This window comes from Halichoerus grypus, chromosome 2, assembly GCF_964656455.1.
Source record: "Halichoerus grypus chromosome 2, mHalGry1.hap1.1, whole genome shotgun sequence".
Classification (NCBI taxonomy): Eukaryota; Metazoa; Chordata; class Mammalia; order Carnivora; family Phocidae; genus Halichoerus; species Halichoerus grypus.
Genome location: NC_135713.1, coordinates 25,387,746 through 25,404,056, shown reverse-complemented (window position 1 = coordinate 25,404,056; position 16,311 = coordinate 25,387,746). Strand labels below are relative to the sequence as shown.

Here is a 16,311-nt window from a genome sequence, read left to right as displayed (position 1 = left end):
GTTCCATTTCTGAGTATTTACCCCAAAGAACTGAAAGCAGCGACCCATGTTCAGAACAGCATTATCCACGATAGCCAAAAGATGGAAGCAACCCAAGTGTCCATCAACACAGAAGAGTGTATAAACGAAATGTGATTTGTATATTACGCACAAGTGCGTGTGCACACACACACACACACACACACAGGAATATTATTCAGCCCTAAAAAGGAAGGAAATTCTCACACATGCTACAATGTGAATGACCCTTGAGGATGTTATGCTAAGTTAAATAAGTCAGTCACAAAAAGACAGATACTATATGGTTCCACACATATGAGGCGCCTAGAATCGTCAGATTCATAGATTCAGAGAGTAGAATGGGGGCTGCCAGGAGCTAGGAGGAGCAGGGAATGAGGGGTTGTTGTTTAATGGGCATAGATTTTCGGTTTTGCAAGTTGAAAAGAGTTTTGGAGATGGGTTGCACAACAATGTGAACATACTTAACACTACTGATCTGTAGACCTAAAAATGGTTAAGATGATAAATTTTATGTTACGTGGGTTTTATCACAATTAAAAAACTTTTAAGTGAATGAATGTACTGATACATGTTTCAACATGAACGAACCTTGTAAACATTAGTTTAATTGAAAGAAGTCCGTAACAACAGACCACATACTGTATGATTCTGTTTATATAAAATGTCCAGAAGAGGCAAATTCATGGAGACAGAAAGTAGACGAGTGGTTTACAGAGGCCAGAAGAGGAGGGGGGAATGAGAGGGAACAGTGAGTGCATGAGAGCTAACAGGCACAAGGTTTCTGTTTGGGGTGATGAAAATGTTCTAAAATTCAAGAGGAGAGATTCTAACTCGGTGAATACACTAAAAACTACTGAATTGTACACTTTAAAAGAGTGACTTTTATGATATGTAAATTATATCTCAATAAAAGCTGTTGTTAAAAAATGCATGAACAAATGAGGTTCTAATTACATCCAGATCATTGGGATCGTTTTAATTCAGTGTCAATTCCAGGAGAAGGGAGGTTTGTCATGAATAATTTGGATCAAAAATACGGGTAACAAGAGGTTCAGATGGGTCTTCTTGGCAAACCTCAGTCTTGGTGTGCCATCTACATTTGAGATTTGTTGGCTAATGGCCTGAGGATTGCTAGAAGCCCTAAGTTTTGGCAACATGACCAGGGGGCCCTCATCTCCCTAAAGCCATTGGTTTGTCTAACTATGGAGTCTCTTTAGGGCACTAGGACTAGAAAGAGTACATCTATTCTCCCAGAAACACCCTACTGAGAATTCCATTTATACTTGCCATTATAATGATGTAATTGCCGGGCGCCTGGGTGGCTCAGTCGGTTAAGCAGCTGCCTTCGGCTCAGGTCATGATCCCAGGGTCCTGGGATCGAGCCCTGCATCGGGCTCCCTGCTCAGCAGAGAGCCTACTTCTCCCTTTCCCTCTGCCTGCCACTCTGCCTACTTGTGCTATCTCTCTGTCAAATAAAGAAATTAAAAAAAAATAATAATAATAATAATGTAATTGCATGCTACTCATTGATAATGTGCAAAACAATCTCCTAGAGACCATAAACAAACAGCTGGTGAGCCTGCAAAATGCTAAAGGCAAATTCAAAAGATTTTTGTTAATGGGTTTTGCAAACCTTCCGCAGTAACCCCAGATGTGCAGCAGAGCAAATGTGGCAGCTCAGAAGCAAGAGTGACAAATTCTGTAACATGGCACATTGTCAGAACCAGTCAAGGGAGAAAACCCAAAGGCAGTGATGAGCCAGAAAGTGGAACTGCGATTCACTGGCAGGCCTTTTCTCCCATCGATGATCCAAACGTTTCATGCTTAAAAACACCTTCTGTCCCCCGAAGGCATTTTCATACAGCATGTAAATTCCAAGTTGCTTCTCCTCAAAATACTTTCCTCACCCACCCAACAGGAGCCTGTGAGACTCAATCAAGGCGATGTATGCGATCAAGGCCTGTGTACCTGTTGTCTGGCGGGCTTCCGTGGAGAGTTACGTCTAGTCCCCAAGACCACCGACCTGCACGGTACCAGGACCTGGCACCGAATTTCTGACAACCGGAATGGGCTTCTGGAACTGGGTCTTTGAAAAAATAGCAAAATGAATTAAGTATTTGAAAATTAACATACCATTCCTATGGCTTGAATACAAACATATATAAACAATGTAGGCCCAGAAACAAGAATTATTTTAAGTGTAACAGGCATACTTTGGTTCATCGCCAATCCCTCTTGTCTGAGAGATTGATACACTCTTCAAACCCCGGCAAAGAAAGGCAATCCTGGGCCTGGCCAAGTTTGTCATCTGAACCCTGGGTCCCCTTCTGTGGCCACCTGTGAGTCCTAGCTGAGGCACAAAGGGCTCTGAGCTTTGTCTTAGTTCTTAGACACAGAACATGGGCTGGCTTTTTTTTTTTTAAGATTTTATTTAATAATTTGACAGAGAGAGACACAGCGAGAGAGGGAACACAAGCAGGGGGAGTGGGAGAGGGAGAAGCAGGCTTCCCGCGGAGCAGGGAGCCCGATGCGGGGCTCGATCCCAGAACCCTGGGATCATGACCTGAGCCGAAGGCAGATGCTTAACAACTGAGCCACCCAGGCGCCCCATGGGCTGGCTTTATTGTCTGTGGTTGCTTCTTTTTAAAAAAAAATTTTTAGGGGGTGCCTGGGCGGCTCAGTGGGTTAAGCAGCTGCCTTCAGCTCAGGTCATGATCCCAGGTCCTGGGATCGAGCCCTGCGTCCTGTTTCAGCGGGGAATCTGCTTCTCCCTCTGCCCCTCCCCCCTGCTGGTGCACTCTCTCTCTCTTTCTCAAAAATAAACAAATAAAATCTTTAAAAAAAAAATTTAGATTGAGATATAATTTACATGTCCTAAAATTCACCTTTTTAAAGTGTACAATTCAGTGGGTCTTAGTATATTCACAAAATTGTGTTGCTGAAACACTATCTGGTTTCAGAACATCAGCATCACCCCAAAAGAAACCCCTTGCCCATCAGCAGTCACTCCCTACTCCCTCCCCCAGTCCCTGGCCACCACTAATCTACTTTCTGTTTCTATAGATTTTCTTATTCTGAACTTTTTTTTTTTAAGGTTTTATTTATTTATTTGAGAGAGAGCACGAGCAGGGGGAGCAGCAGGCAGAGGGAGAGGGAGAAGCAGACTCCCCGCTGAGTAAGGAGGCCAATGTAGGGCTCAATCCCAGGACACCCTGATATCATGACCTGAGCCGAAGGCAGACGCTTAACTGACTAAGCCACCCAGGCGTCCCTGAACATTTCATATAAATATTTAAAATTCCTGAAAAATTCACTCCTCATTTTTATCTGTTTCATATTTTGAAGCTCTGCAAATACATCACCAGTCTTACTCACCACTGCTTGCCCAGGACTTAGAACAATACATGACACGTAACAGTGGCTCAGTAAGTACCTAATGAATGAATCTTTCTGCTAAAAATTTGGCAAATCGAGTACTAAGGCATTGGTTCCTAAACCTGACTGTATGTATAAACTGCCTTAACGAGTGTTTTTTAAAATATAGTTCAGTGGGCCCTGCTGAATCAGCCTCTCTGGGGCCAGCATTGGAACTGCTGTTACTCAGTTGCTCTGGGTGACGCTGACGGAGCTTTCCGCAGACCCTTGCCTGGTGCACTGCCCTGAGAAGTGTTGTCTTTGGACACAGGGCCAATGACTTCCATGGTTATCCTCCCAGGCCTAGGGGATCTCACTCTGGTCCGGAGGTACATGGTCAGGGCTCTCCTTCTGGATCCATCGGCATTCCAGTCCACTGATCATTACTGGCTTCACTCCAACCATAGACCTTTCAATGTGACCAATGATTCTCCATGTCTGGAGCGCACCACAGGTCAGTTTTTCCCTATTCCTCTACCTTAGGCCTGCTTCCTTATTTTAGGTAACAGAGATTGAAGCCATGCTAGTTTGAACAACAGAAGTTCTCCGTGGATGCAGAAAAGAATCTCGCCACTTCTTACATTCTATGACTGTCCTCCCTACTCCCCAAGGACTTGAGGGAGAAGCACATGCCATGCAAGAAAGTTTAAGGTTCCTCTTTACCCTCCACCTCCCAGAAAGGGGCAGGAGTTCCCACAGACTCAGACTCAGCTCATCTTTCAAAGTCAAGGCTAGTGTCAGTAGTTGTAATTTCTTTCCCACTGAGGATGGACCTAAAGAGAAAGAACTCCTGACTCACCTTTATTTGCTTGCTCAAATTTTACTTCCCCTTTTCTTACAGAAAGGACTTTGTCATATCGGCAAATTTAAAGATTCTCTAGAGACTTCCAGCTATTTATCTATAGTCAGAGGAGGCCCAGAGGGTGAGGAAGACCGGGGCATGGTAGTGGGGTTGCCCCTTAGGGCAGAGCGGGCGTAGCAGAGTGGGGGTGGGAGTAGGAGTCAGTAAGGGGAGGGAAGTGGGGGACAGGGAGGCAGAGCGAGGCTAGATGACCACAAGGTAGAGCCCAGTCAACAAAGCACGGTATCCATGAATGTACAGCAATTTCCGATCCCAGTTCAAGGAAACCGCGGCACCAGGGACTTGCGAAGTCTCAGGACAGACAGCTTCACAGGCCTGCAAAGCATAGCAACATAGACTCTGCAGCACTCTGCCACTCAAAATGTGGTCCTCCACCAGCAGCAGCATTTGTTAGAAATGGAGAATCTCAGGTCCCACCACGCAACTTAACAAGATCCCTGCGTGATTTGAACACGCACTGAAGTGCTCAGAACCAGCTTGGGAACAAGCACAACTCGATGTTAAAACCCGGTAGATGACTTGACTGAGGCTGGGACTAGGACACTCTCAAGTTGTAGTGCACAGGAGAATTGCCTGGAAGGCTTCTGATTCAGCAGACTTTGGGTGGGGGACAGGATTCTATAGTTTCAGCAAGCACACGGGTGATTCTGACTCCAGATGTACAAACTGGTTTAGTTCTGGGCAGATGACATGAGGTTCCCACCTATGTGTGTGCAGAATAATATTTTGAACCCTTAACTAATTTTTTCCATTTTTCTCTCTTTTCTCCTTTACCCATTTCCAGCACATAAATCTATTTCATGCCTCTTGCCATTTGGGAGGGCAAAAGCAAAAGAGAATGAGGGGGACAGACAGGCAGACTTCTTCCTGACTGTGGCTTCTAGACGCCTAAAGCCCAGAGTGGTACTGAGAAGAGTCAGGCAGGGCCAGATGTTTGGAAGTGGGATTGGAGGAGGGGCACTTCTCCACTCCAGAAAAAATTGCTTTGTGCTGGGTAAAAAGAGGGATGGACAACCAGTATCCTCAGATGTCACTGAGGCCCAGGGCCTGGGGCTCTGTGCCCTAATTGCTGCAGAGAAGTTCATGTCTCAGGGGGATTCCGCTGCCCTCAAGACTAAGAATGGAGTAACACGGGAAAGGCCGTGGGACTTGCAGGAACCAAGTGGACAGGAATGAGGGGCATCCCAGGAGCAACCTGAATCAGCTGGTATGTTGGAGGGACAGTCCTGGCAGACACCTACGTGGACAGATGACCTGAAGATCAAATGGACCCTCCCTGCCCCCATCGCCACACTTCCGCGTTCATAAGCCCTACAGATGCAGATTTAAACTCAAATAAATGCCCGGGGTACTGAGTGTGAAGCCCCAGTGGATTAGGCACTTGGAATTCGGTTGTTATAGAAAATAAAGAAAGCCAGAATGTGGAGTGAAAATTGCACAAGGCACAGAGGAAAGCTGGGGCGACTTCAACTCAAGAACAGCTTCCAAATGACCCTCCTCTGGGGGCCCTCCTATGGCACCTCTAGGGCAGCAGAACCTCTCACCACTGCCTCCACCTTTTCTCCTCAGAATCCCCAGCTTCTCCCCCTCAAACATCCTATTTTCTTTATGCGTTCTTCATTTTCTTTCTTCTCCTCAAAATTGCCTCTAATGGGCCAGGAGGAAAAAAACTCCCTGACCCTTCAAAACTAGAGTCTCAAGAACAACGAAGAAGCAGCCATTCTCTTTTTGACCCACTTTCTCCTGGGAAAGGAGAAGCCACTTTTCAAAACATTGCTTCACCTTCCCTCCCTGGAGGGGAGTGTGAACCCCGTGAAGGCCTGTCCCTGTGAGGTATTCCTGGGGCCGCAGAAAAGGGCAAAATGCTCTGTATTCAAACAAGATGAGCCTTTGCATCTCCTACCCAAGTATTCTTACCAATGTTGTTTTTAATTTGAGGTCAAGATGAAAAATGTGTTAGCTTTTGAGGAAAATGCCCGCTAATAACGGCTAAGATAGGGTCCCCGTTTCCACCCCTTCCTTCCCCAGTGAGGAAGGGCAGCTTCCCTCAAGATTCCAGGTCTTTGTGTGACCAGAAATGTCTACCCCAGAAAGACGATTTCATACTCACAGCATTTGCCCAGTAATTGTTTACGGAAGTGGAAGTGTCAAAGGAATTCCAGGACTAGGAGTGGCCTGCCAGGGCAACGGCACCCCAACTTCCCCTTCCTGAGGTGAGACCAGCATGGAGGGAGAGACCTGCTGAGCACAAGAAGGAAATCCCACACACATTCGCCAGCTCTGTTATTTCTGGGCAAGAACCTTTCCTACTTAATCCCAAAAACAACAGGGGCTGGCCTTGTGCCAGCCGCACCTCCCCGCACCTGCCTCGAGCCTCTCCAAGGCTGCCTCAGGGCTCCCTGGGGACGGCAGTGGGCTGCTCCCCCCTCCTCCAAACCCAGCATGATTTTTGTTCCCTCTTTTCCAGGCTCAAAGAAGTGGAACAAGCTGTCTGAAAGTGGGTACAGACCGTTAACATAAGTGACTCCAATTACAAGCACCACCTCAAATTACAGCCTGCCCCGCACTTCCTCATTCTTTTCATCATCTCGCAGAGGTACGTACTGGGGTCTCCTGCACTTACAGCCCTCCTAGCATGGCTACAGCCACACTATGTCACACTGTGACCTCGCCACACCTCGGTGGGACAGGCAACTGCGGGGGAGCCCATCGGTTGTAGGGCGTCTGACTGCAGTCACGCAGGCAGAGAGGAGAAAGAGAGAAGGTACGGAGGGAAGAAACTATGAGCTAGGAAAGTGAGAGACCACCGGCCAGTTCTGGCTCCTGATACTTCACGTCTTGCTTCCATAAAACTTGACAGCCACTGGGTTTCATAAAGCACCCCTGTGCGTCACCCCAGCATCTTATGTCTCCCTCAGAGCGACACTGTGTCTTCACTAGATCGTCTCTCTCGTGATTATCCCGGATCTCTTTGACACCAGAGACTTTTTTTACTCATATTTGTAACTTCAGCCCTTGATGGAGAAGTCTGTCACAGAAAACATGAGTCAGGTGTCAGTAGAATGAAGGAAAGACAACTCGATTATCCCACATTATCCTTAAAGAGCTCATGTCTCGTGCCCATAGTCGTTCAACATTATGTTTGATGATTTTGTGTGTTATGTGCACGCACGCACACACACACACACACAAGTTAAACATCTTTTCTTCCATCCATGCCATCACATTTGCCTTTGTGGCAGCCTGGCAACATAGGGCTCCTCAGTGGTACTCACGCCTGTGGAATCCACAGCAAGACGTTCCAGAGTGAGGTCCCACCTCGCAGTCATTCTCCCTCTCGGCATCAGCCCCCCACGTCCTGCTGCAGAGACTAGCAAATTACCAGCCTTGTTTGGGGCTCGAGCACAGGCAGGTGACCCAGTCCTTGCTCCTGGGACTTGCCGTGGCTTCTGTTGAGAACCTCTGGGAAACCAGGTCCTCCTTGATAAATGAAGAGACAGGCTGGGAACACTCCTCTCTTCTTGCTGGAGACAAGGCCTCATGCGGATGTGATGCTTGGAGCCCCAAAGTGATTTTAAAACCCTGAAGGTTTCACTTATTTGTACTCACTATATTGTACACCTGAAACTAATAGAACATGGTATGTCAACCCTGCTGGAATTTTAAAATTAATTAATTAATTTTTTAAAATCCTGAAGGGAGATGTCACCAAAACATTGAGAGTGGCAGAGCAGGAAAACAGAAAGAGCCTGGGCGCTTAACAACTGTCCTCGAAGGTATCCATGTTCTCATCCCCGAAATCTGCAAATCTTACTTTATTTAACAAAAGGGACTTTGCAGGTGCAATTAAGTTAAGAGTCTTCAAATAAGAGGTTATCCTGAATTTTCTGGGTGGGCCCTAACTGTCACCACAAGGGTCCTTAGGACAGGGAGGCCGAGAGGGGTTTGACTGCAGGAGATGGGATGTTGCAGCATCTCAAGGAGGGGGCCGCGGGCCAGGGAATGTGGGCAGCCTTCAGAAGCTAACAGAGGCAAAGAAATAGATTCTTCCCTAGAGCTTCCAGAAAATACCAGCCCTGCCAACTGACACTAGTCCAGTGAAACTGATTGCAGACTTCTGGCCTCCACAACTGTAAGAGAATAAATTTGTGTTGGGTTTTTTTTTCAAGATTTTGTTTGTTTGTTTGTTTGTTTAGAGAGAGTGTGAGTGGGGGGGAGGGGCAGAGTGAGAGGGAGAGAATCTCAGGCAGACCCCCCACTAAGCAAGGAGCCCAACACTGGGCTTGATCTCATGACCCTGAGATCATGACCTGAGCTGAAATCAAGAGTCCAGACGCTTAACTGACTGAGCCACCCAGGTGCCCCTGAAGTGACATCATTTTTTTAATGCCTATGTTTTAAAACTGTTTTCAGTAGGCTTGTTGTTACTTGTACCCCAAAACATCCTAAATAACACTTTTAGCATGACTTTTAGCATGATGGGTGTGGGGGTATCATAGGATGTTGATTCAGCTGTTAATAAAGAATTAAAAAAAAAATAGAGCAGAGGACACCTGGGTGGCTTAGTCAGTTTAGCATCCAACTCTTGATCTCAGCTTAGGATCTTGATCTCAGGGTTGTGAGTTCAAGCCCTGTGTTGGGCTCCATGCTGGGTGTGAAGCCTACGTAAGGAAAAAAAAAAAAAATAGAGGGCTAGTAGGGCAGTTCAGGTTCAAGAGCTTCATTCAGAACCAGGCTTCCTGTATCTAGCATACTGAGTACTTCCTACCTTATTTTTTTAGTACTGGTAAAATAAGTAGCAATATTTGTGAATGATCAAAAAAGTGTACCTTCTGCTCTGCCATTCCTGTGGTGGGGCCCTCATCCTCATGGCCCACGGGGGTTTGTCACACTATAAGCAGGCGAAGGGAAGAGGAGAAGGCCCGGGAGAGGGCACATCAGGAAAGCGGCACGTCTACTCAGTGGAACAGGCCTTACATGTCTGAGGCCCATGCCTACGTGTCAGGGAAGCTGGAGGTCTGTATTCCCAGGTGCCCAACTGGAAACGCAGAAAAAGAAGAGGAAAGCACATATTCAGGGAGAACGGATGGTCGTTTGAGGAGTCCTGTGTTGCCGAGTACATGAACATTCAGGTTAAAACCAAGGAAGCCTCCGCATCTCAGTGGTCACCCAGGACCCCTCCTGGTCCACTGCCGCGGCTGACAATTGATGTACTATTAATTGGTAGCAGCAGAACCTGCAGTATATAAGAAAGATAGTCGGGGCACCTGGGTGACTCAGTGGGTTGGGCGTCTGCCTTGGGCTCAGGTGGTGATCTCCAGGTCCTGGGATCGAACCCCCCATTGGGGCTCCCTGCTCAGCGGGGAGCCTGCTTCTCCTTCTCTCTCTGCCCCCTCCCCCGGTCGTGCTCTCTGTCTCTCTCTTAAATAAATAAAGCCATAAAAAAAAAAAAAAAGGAAAGAAAGAAAGATAGCTGCGGAGGTGCCCTTCCCCCTTACCTTCCCCTCACCGCCTAGGGCACCTCTTTGGGACGTCAGTGTTCAGGGAACACATTTTGAAACAATGCATCGGTCTAAGAGGAAGCAAAACCATATACTGCCAGACATAGTCATTCTCGGGGATTCCCGAGGCTTGGAGTCTATTTCTCTTGCTGGAACCACACGCACTCACACGCACAGACACCCCACGCCCAATCTTCGGTAAAGAAGCTGCACTAGGCAGGGCTCGGTATACTTTAGAGCCACTCACTCCAGGGGAAACAGAGGCCGGAGCACTCTGCTCAGCAAGGGAGAAGCCATTTTTAATTACCCTCCGAAGCCCGAAGCCTGCGGCCCGTCTGGGGCCAGCGTGAATGCTGGTTGCCATGGCACTGCCTCGAATGACGTCTGCAACGGCCCATCACGTGCCGCTCCCGCACGCGGGCCACGTCTCTCTTCCTACTGTTTGTTGATTGAAGCTCGGGCTCTGCACCAGGAATAGAGTTCAATCGGCAGGAAAGCAAAGCCGCGTGTCGCCACGTCTCCTGCTTAGCTGATACATAAGCGACCAGGGATTGGAAATACTTGAACGAGAGATCCAGGTTCTGTTCACAGTTCTCCACTGTGTGGCTTGGGGCAAATCCTTTCATTTCTCTGTGCCTCGGATTCCTCGGCTGCGCAAAGAGATGGACTAGAATGTCTCCAGGGTCTCCTGATCTCCTGATCTCCTGATGTAACCGTCTCTGATTCCTGCGTGCTGTTGTGAAGCCGCAGAGATGAGCAGAGAGATTTGCAGAGGATGAGCCTCCAAGTGGGAGTGAGGCAATTCCTGTCAACTGTTGCACTGTCCTCCCAGCGCGGACTGTTTCTGAAACTCCCCTCCAGCACCTCCGGGCTGCTACAGATTTGCTTAGAGTCGATTCGCTGGCAAGATGCCACTTGCCTAAAGGTCCCCTCTGATATACTAAGGGGACTGTTTTCAGCTTGAGTTGAGTCTTTATTCGCCTTGAAATGATTTCTTCTTGGAATAGTCCGTGGTTCGATGCTCAGGACTTTGGTCCCAGAGATTGTTATCCCCCCGAATAAATTCTAAAACTAGAGAAAGATACCCGGGGGAGGCTGGCCTCTTGACCTGTTGCAGAATAGTATCTCATGGGATCCAGAGAGCAGTGAAGAAATAGCTCTGATATTTGTCTGACCAGTGTGCCGCTGATTTCACCAGCCATAATACAAACGAGGTCCTCTTTATATTTCTGATTACTTTGTCCTGACCCCTCGGCCTCACTTGCCGATTGCAGGGATGGGGGATCGCACCCTCCAAGTCTCCTCCCTACCCCACCTCAGTTATTTCTGGGAATCCCCAGGGGACGTCTCGTGTATATCCACAGAACAAAAATATGGCCTGGGAAGCAAAGGGATACAACAGGAGTAAGGTGTCTTGGCATAAGGCAGGGCTACACACGTCTCGGGGAAAAAATCTAGGGCTTGGATAACTTCACTGTCTCAATAACGAGGTTGAATCCCTCAGTTTGCCTGACCAGGGGTGAGCGGAAGCTGGAGGCAGACTTCCCAGAGAAGGTGACACATGGGCTGACTCCTGAAGGAGATGCTAAGTCAAATGATGCTGGTCAAATGCAAATCAAATTCAAAGCAGGTAGCTGCTGCCTTGCTCCCTGACTCATTGAACACCCCCCTTTCAATTGGAAATTTTCAATTTGTTCATTCATTCTGTTTTTGTTTTTTTTTTTAATTGTCCAATACTTAGAATTAAGGCAAAAAGATGATTCCATGTCCTTCCAATGTCATGTTGGAGCATTGCCCAGCAGACCTACCCAAGCATTATTCCTCTAAAGAATGTACCTTTGTTTGACTTATTACTTATTATCATTGGGGCCCAGCTTCTGTGAAGTTACCTGTTAATTTGTAGGGTTTTGTCCATTAGAGATGCAAATGATTCAGAAGAGAAGGTAACTCCAAATGTTACAGTTTCTTGCCCTTTAGGACATTAACCAGATTTACCTCTAACCAAGCTAACTTATCTCATCGTGCCTCCTGACTCTGTTCCTAGAATTCTCCTTAGACCAGCTGTATTATCTTGCTGGCTCCTTCATTAAATGGATTAAGCAAATATTTGACACATGCTCACTGTATGTTTGATGAGCATCATGTTTTCAACTCTTGGAAAATTACCCTTTGACATTCCCTTAACAGATATGTGTTGAGCAATTCTTACAGGCAAAGCACTGTGTTCAGGGCAGGCAATAGAACAGAGAACAAGATAGACAAGGTCTCTGCCCTCATGGAGCAAACATTCTGGAGGAGAGAAAATCTGTAAATAAATCAATACATTACGGATTGTGATGATGTGTAATGAAGAAAAATACCAAAGATGCTGTGACAGATCGATGGGAGACCTGGTCAAGACAGGCCTCTCCTTCCTTGAAAGACATTAAGCTGAGATTTGAAGGAGGGAAGCCAGCCCTGCAAAGAAGCAGGGGAAAGAGCTGAGAGGTAAAAGAAATGACAAGCTCAAGACCCTGCAGGGGAGGTTGGTGTCCCGGGAACTAGAAGGCCCAGGCTAGAGTGAAATGAATCAAAGGAAAGATGGCATGGGATAAGATCATAGAAGTAGTGTGGAACTTAGAATTTAATGTCAGTACTTGTCATTTACTAAGAACTAAGGAAGGAAGAAGGGGAGGGTTCACCAGTCAGAAGCTGGGTGGCCCTCACACCTTAGTAATTTTAATATGTCAAATTATTTATAGGAGTTCTTTTAGCTTTCTTAATGTTAACATCTTTCATACCATGGCACATTTCTCAAAAATAAGAAATTAATATTGTACAGTACTATTAACTACAGTTTATTTGGATTTCTCCAGTTTTACCACTAAATGATTCCTTCTATTCCAGGACCTAATCCAGGATTAGGAAATTCAGGATTTCCTTTTTGGCTGGAGAAGCAGCACTATTCTTGCCCTTGGGGACTGTGGGATTTGCACTCCGACTCCCAGCTTTTGTTTTCCTGTGGGCCTCACCACCTTGGCTCTTGTCACTTGTCTGTCTCCTTCATCTCCTCCGGGCTATGAAAGTTTCTCTGTCTTTTCGTATTTCTCTTGAAGAGTGCCAGGTATTTTGTAGAATGTTTCTGAGTTTGGGTTTGTCTGATGTTTTCTCAGGATTAAACTGAAGGTATAGATTTGGGGAAAAAAAACAGATGTGACAGGTTTTCTTTTAACATAGATACACTCAAGAACCTGGCTGAGAATTGTCCTGTGACATTTAGGGGAGGAGAGATTTTGTGACATTCAGGAAAAGAAGGGGAAGGGTCATGAAACTGAGGTCAGGGAGAAGGATGTCATGTTATTACACAGAGGAAGGGAAATATGATTATAAGTTAGCAAATTCAAAAAGCTGGCTTCAGTGACAGGTAATGGATGCATTACCTATCGATGGAACACACTGGTAAAAACTTACAGAGCCGGGACTTTCTCAAGATTTCAGCTTTTCCTCTAATTGGCAGTTGAGGTAACATGAAACTTCCTTATGGGGGGTTGGTTTTCTTTATCAAGAATCAAGGTTATGGTCATACATGATCATGTTTGAATTTTATTCTAAGACCAAAAGGAAGTTGACGAAGGGTTTTAGGCTGGAGACCGGTACTCCAAGCTGAGAAAACAGCACAGGGAAAGGCATGAGGGGTGAGGGGGCACTTGGCACATTGGAGTAAACGGATTGCCTGAAGGGTAAGGTAAACAGAAAGGAACTGTGAAAAACAAGGTTGAAAAGGAATCAGTAGGGATGCCTGGGTGGTTAGGTCAGTTAAGCATCTGCCTTCAGCTCAGGTCATGATCCCAGGGTCCTGGGATCGAGCCCCTCATCGGGCTCCCTGCTCAGTGGGGAGCCTGCTTCTCCCTCTCCTCCCTGCTCATGCTCTCTCTCACTATCTCTGTCATTATTTCTGTCTCTGTCTCTCTCTCTCAAATAAATAAAATCTTAAAAAAGAAAGAAAAAGAAAAAGAATCAGTAGTCAGAGCAGGAGGGGCCTTTTATCCCATGTGAAAGCATTTTGGATCTGATAAATGATCCAGAAGTCAACAGTTGACTTCATTCTGGACCTTGGTCCAAAAACCACTCTATCTAATTATTTTGCAGGGTCAAGTCACTGATTTTAAGGAATCAGTGGGCAAAAGAGCAGGTGGGATTCTACAAGTTCATCCATTGCTCAAATGCCACATCTTATCACTGGGTCAAGTGTGTTAGCTGATGTGCTATGAAGAACAGCACATTATGACTATTAGATCAGTCATCACCAGTATTTAACTTGTTTGCACTATTGAAAGGAGAGCTTGTATGGCTCTGACATCCTCCCTCACTCCCTGTGTAAGGGGTGTGGTTACCATGTGCTCTTTTCCTTTTTTTTTATTTTTTAAATTTTTTTAAGTTTTAATTTTTTAATTTTAATTTTAATTTTTTAATTTTTTTTAACTTTTTAATTTTATTTTTAAGTAATCTCTCACCCAATGTGGGGCTCAAACCCACAATCCCAAGATCAAGAGTCACATGCTACGGCATCTGGGTTGGCTCAGTCGGTTAAGCGTCTGAGGTCATGGGATCCCAGGGTCCTGGGATCAAGCCCTGCATCAGTCTCCTTGCTCGAGGGGAACCTGCTTCTCCCTCTCCTCCCAGCTCAGTGCTCTGTCTCTCTCTAATAAATAAATAAAATCTTAAAAAATATTTTTTTTTTTTTTGCACAGAAGGCTAGAGAACTTTGAGAAAAATTGAAGATAACCTAAATAAATGGAAGTATGTACATTGCTCATGGATTAGACGTTTCAGTGTTGTAAATACGTCAATCTCACCAAATCAATTTATAGACTCAATGCAATCCCAATGAAAATCCCAATAGGTGTATTTGCAGAAAATAGTAACCTGATTCTAAAATGTATATGGAAATGCTAAGGGCCAAAAATAGCCAAACACTCTTAAAAAGTACATGGTGGGAGCACATATTCTATCATTACTAAGTTTTATTACAAGACTATAGTATAATATGGTATGGCATTGGTGTAGTAACTAAATTAAAAAAATTTTAAACCTCCTACAAATTAAAAAAGAAAAGACTGTTAACTCAATACAAAGATGGACACTTGACTAGACACTTTATAGGAAAGGACATCCAAATAGCCATAAGAAAAGGTATGCAGCCTCATTCCTTAGAAAAATGCAATACGATATACTACACATCCACATTTAAAAGAATGATTGAGCCAGCCAGGTGCCCCTCTCTTTCCTTTACCCTTTCTACTGGCTCCTTCGCGGTAGCTTTGGTACCTTCTGCTAACTGTTAAATGTTGGCTCCTCAAGCCTTTTCTCACCCTGTGCTCTTTTTCTCTGCAGGATTTTATCTAGCCTTGTTTCCCCTGCATTCTGTGTCCTGAAAACTCCAAAATCCATACTGTCTGAGTTGTCACCTGAGATCCAGACGATTTCCAACTGTTTCCTGGGCTCTGGCCTTCCTGGGAAACGTGCACCTCAAACTCAGTCCAAAACAAAAGTTTTTTCTTCCTCTCCCCATCCAATTCTGCTCCTCTTTTTGCGTTCCTCATTTCAGGTATTGGGACCATCATCCACCTAATCCCCCAAATTAGAAAACTTAGAGCCATCTTTGACTTTTCCTTCTTTATCACTTCTCACACCTAATCTGCTACTAAATCATGTCCATTTTTATTTTTTTTTAAGATTTTATTTATTTATCTGAGAGAGAGTGCACGTGAAGGTCAGGAGAGGAGCAGAGGGAGAGGGAGAATCTCAAGCAGACTCTGCCCTGAGCGCAGAGCCCAACACAGGGCTCGATCCCATGACCCTAAGATCATAACCTGAGTGGAAACCAAGAGTCAGACACTTGGCCGGCTGTGCCACCCAGGCACCCCAAATGATGTCCATTTTATTTTAAATATTTTATTTATTTATTTGACACAAGAGAGAGACAGAGCACAAGCAGGGGGAGCAGCAGAGGGAGAGGGAGAAGCAGGCTCTCTGCTGAGCAGGGAGCTGAATGCGGGGCTCGATCCCAGGACGCAGGGATCATGACCTGAGCCAAAGGCAGACGCTTAACCGACTGAGCCACCCAGGCACCCCATCATGTCCTTTTTTAAAGCAATTTTCTCCATTTCCCCCAAATACCTTATTTCTTATCTTCATCATCTCTCATGTGAACTATTATTATTCGTCATAGCACTTATCACTCCCTGAAGTCATTTATTAGGGTAACTTCTATGTTGAACAACAGGAACCACATGGTCTGTGGGGCTAATTCTTGCTAACTGTTTGTCCAGAATGAAACCTGGGCAAACTAGTTTACCACTTACTCTAAGAAAAGAAAAACATTTTCTGATTGCTTTCAGCCACAAGAAAAATCTAATTTTAGAAATTAATCTCTTGTCGGGTGTAATAATTAGAACCCCCAGCTTAGTATAAACTTGAAGCATCTTTCTTCCCTCCGCAGTGGGTCTAAGGCGCCTATGTCCTGGGACCAAA

General features: G+C 45.6%; 1 long non-coding RNA gene across 2 annotated transcripts; it reads right to left on the bottom strand.

Moving 5' to 3' along the window:
• Positions 1–1,432: 1,432 nt before the first annotated feature.
• On the bottom strand, positions 1,433–10,618 carry LOC144381063 (uncharacterized). Of its 2 annotated transcripts, XR_013445506.1 has the most exons (5): positions 10,106–10,618; positions 9,127–9,335; positions 7,573–7,879; positions 1,990–2,107; positions 1,433–1,486 (listed from the first exon to the last, which is right to left on the bottom strand). It is a non-coding gene; the product is annotated as an uncharacterized LOC144381063 (long non-coding RNA). The 2 variants fall into 2 exon arrangements; XR_013445507.1 differs by lacking the exons at positions 1,433–1,486; positions 1,990–2,107 and adding an exon at positions 4,132–4,612.
• Positions 10,619–16,311: the final 5,693 nt, after the last annotated feature.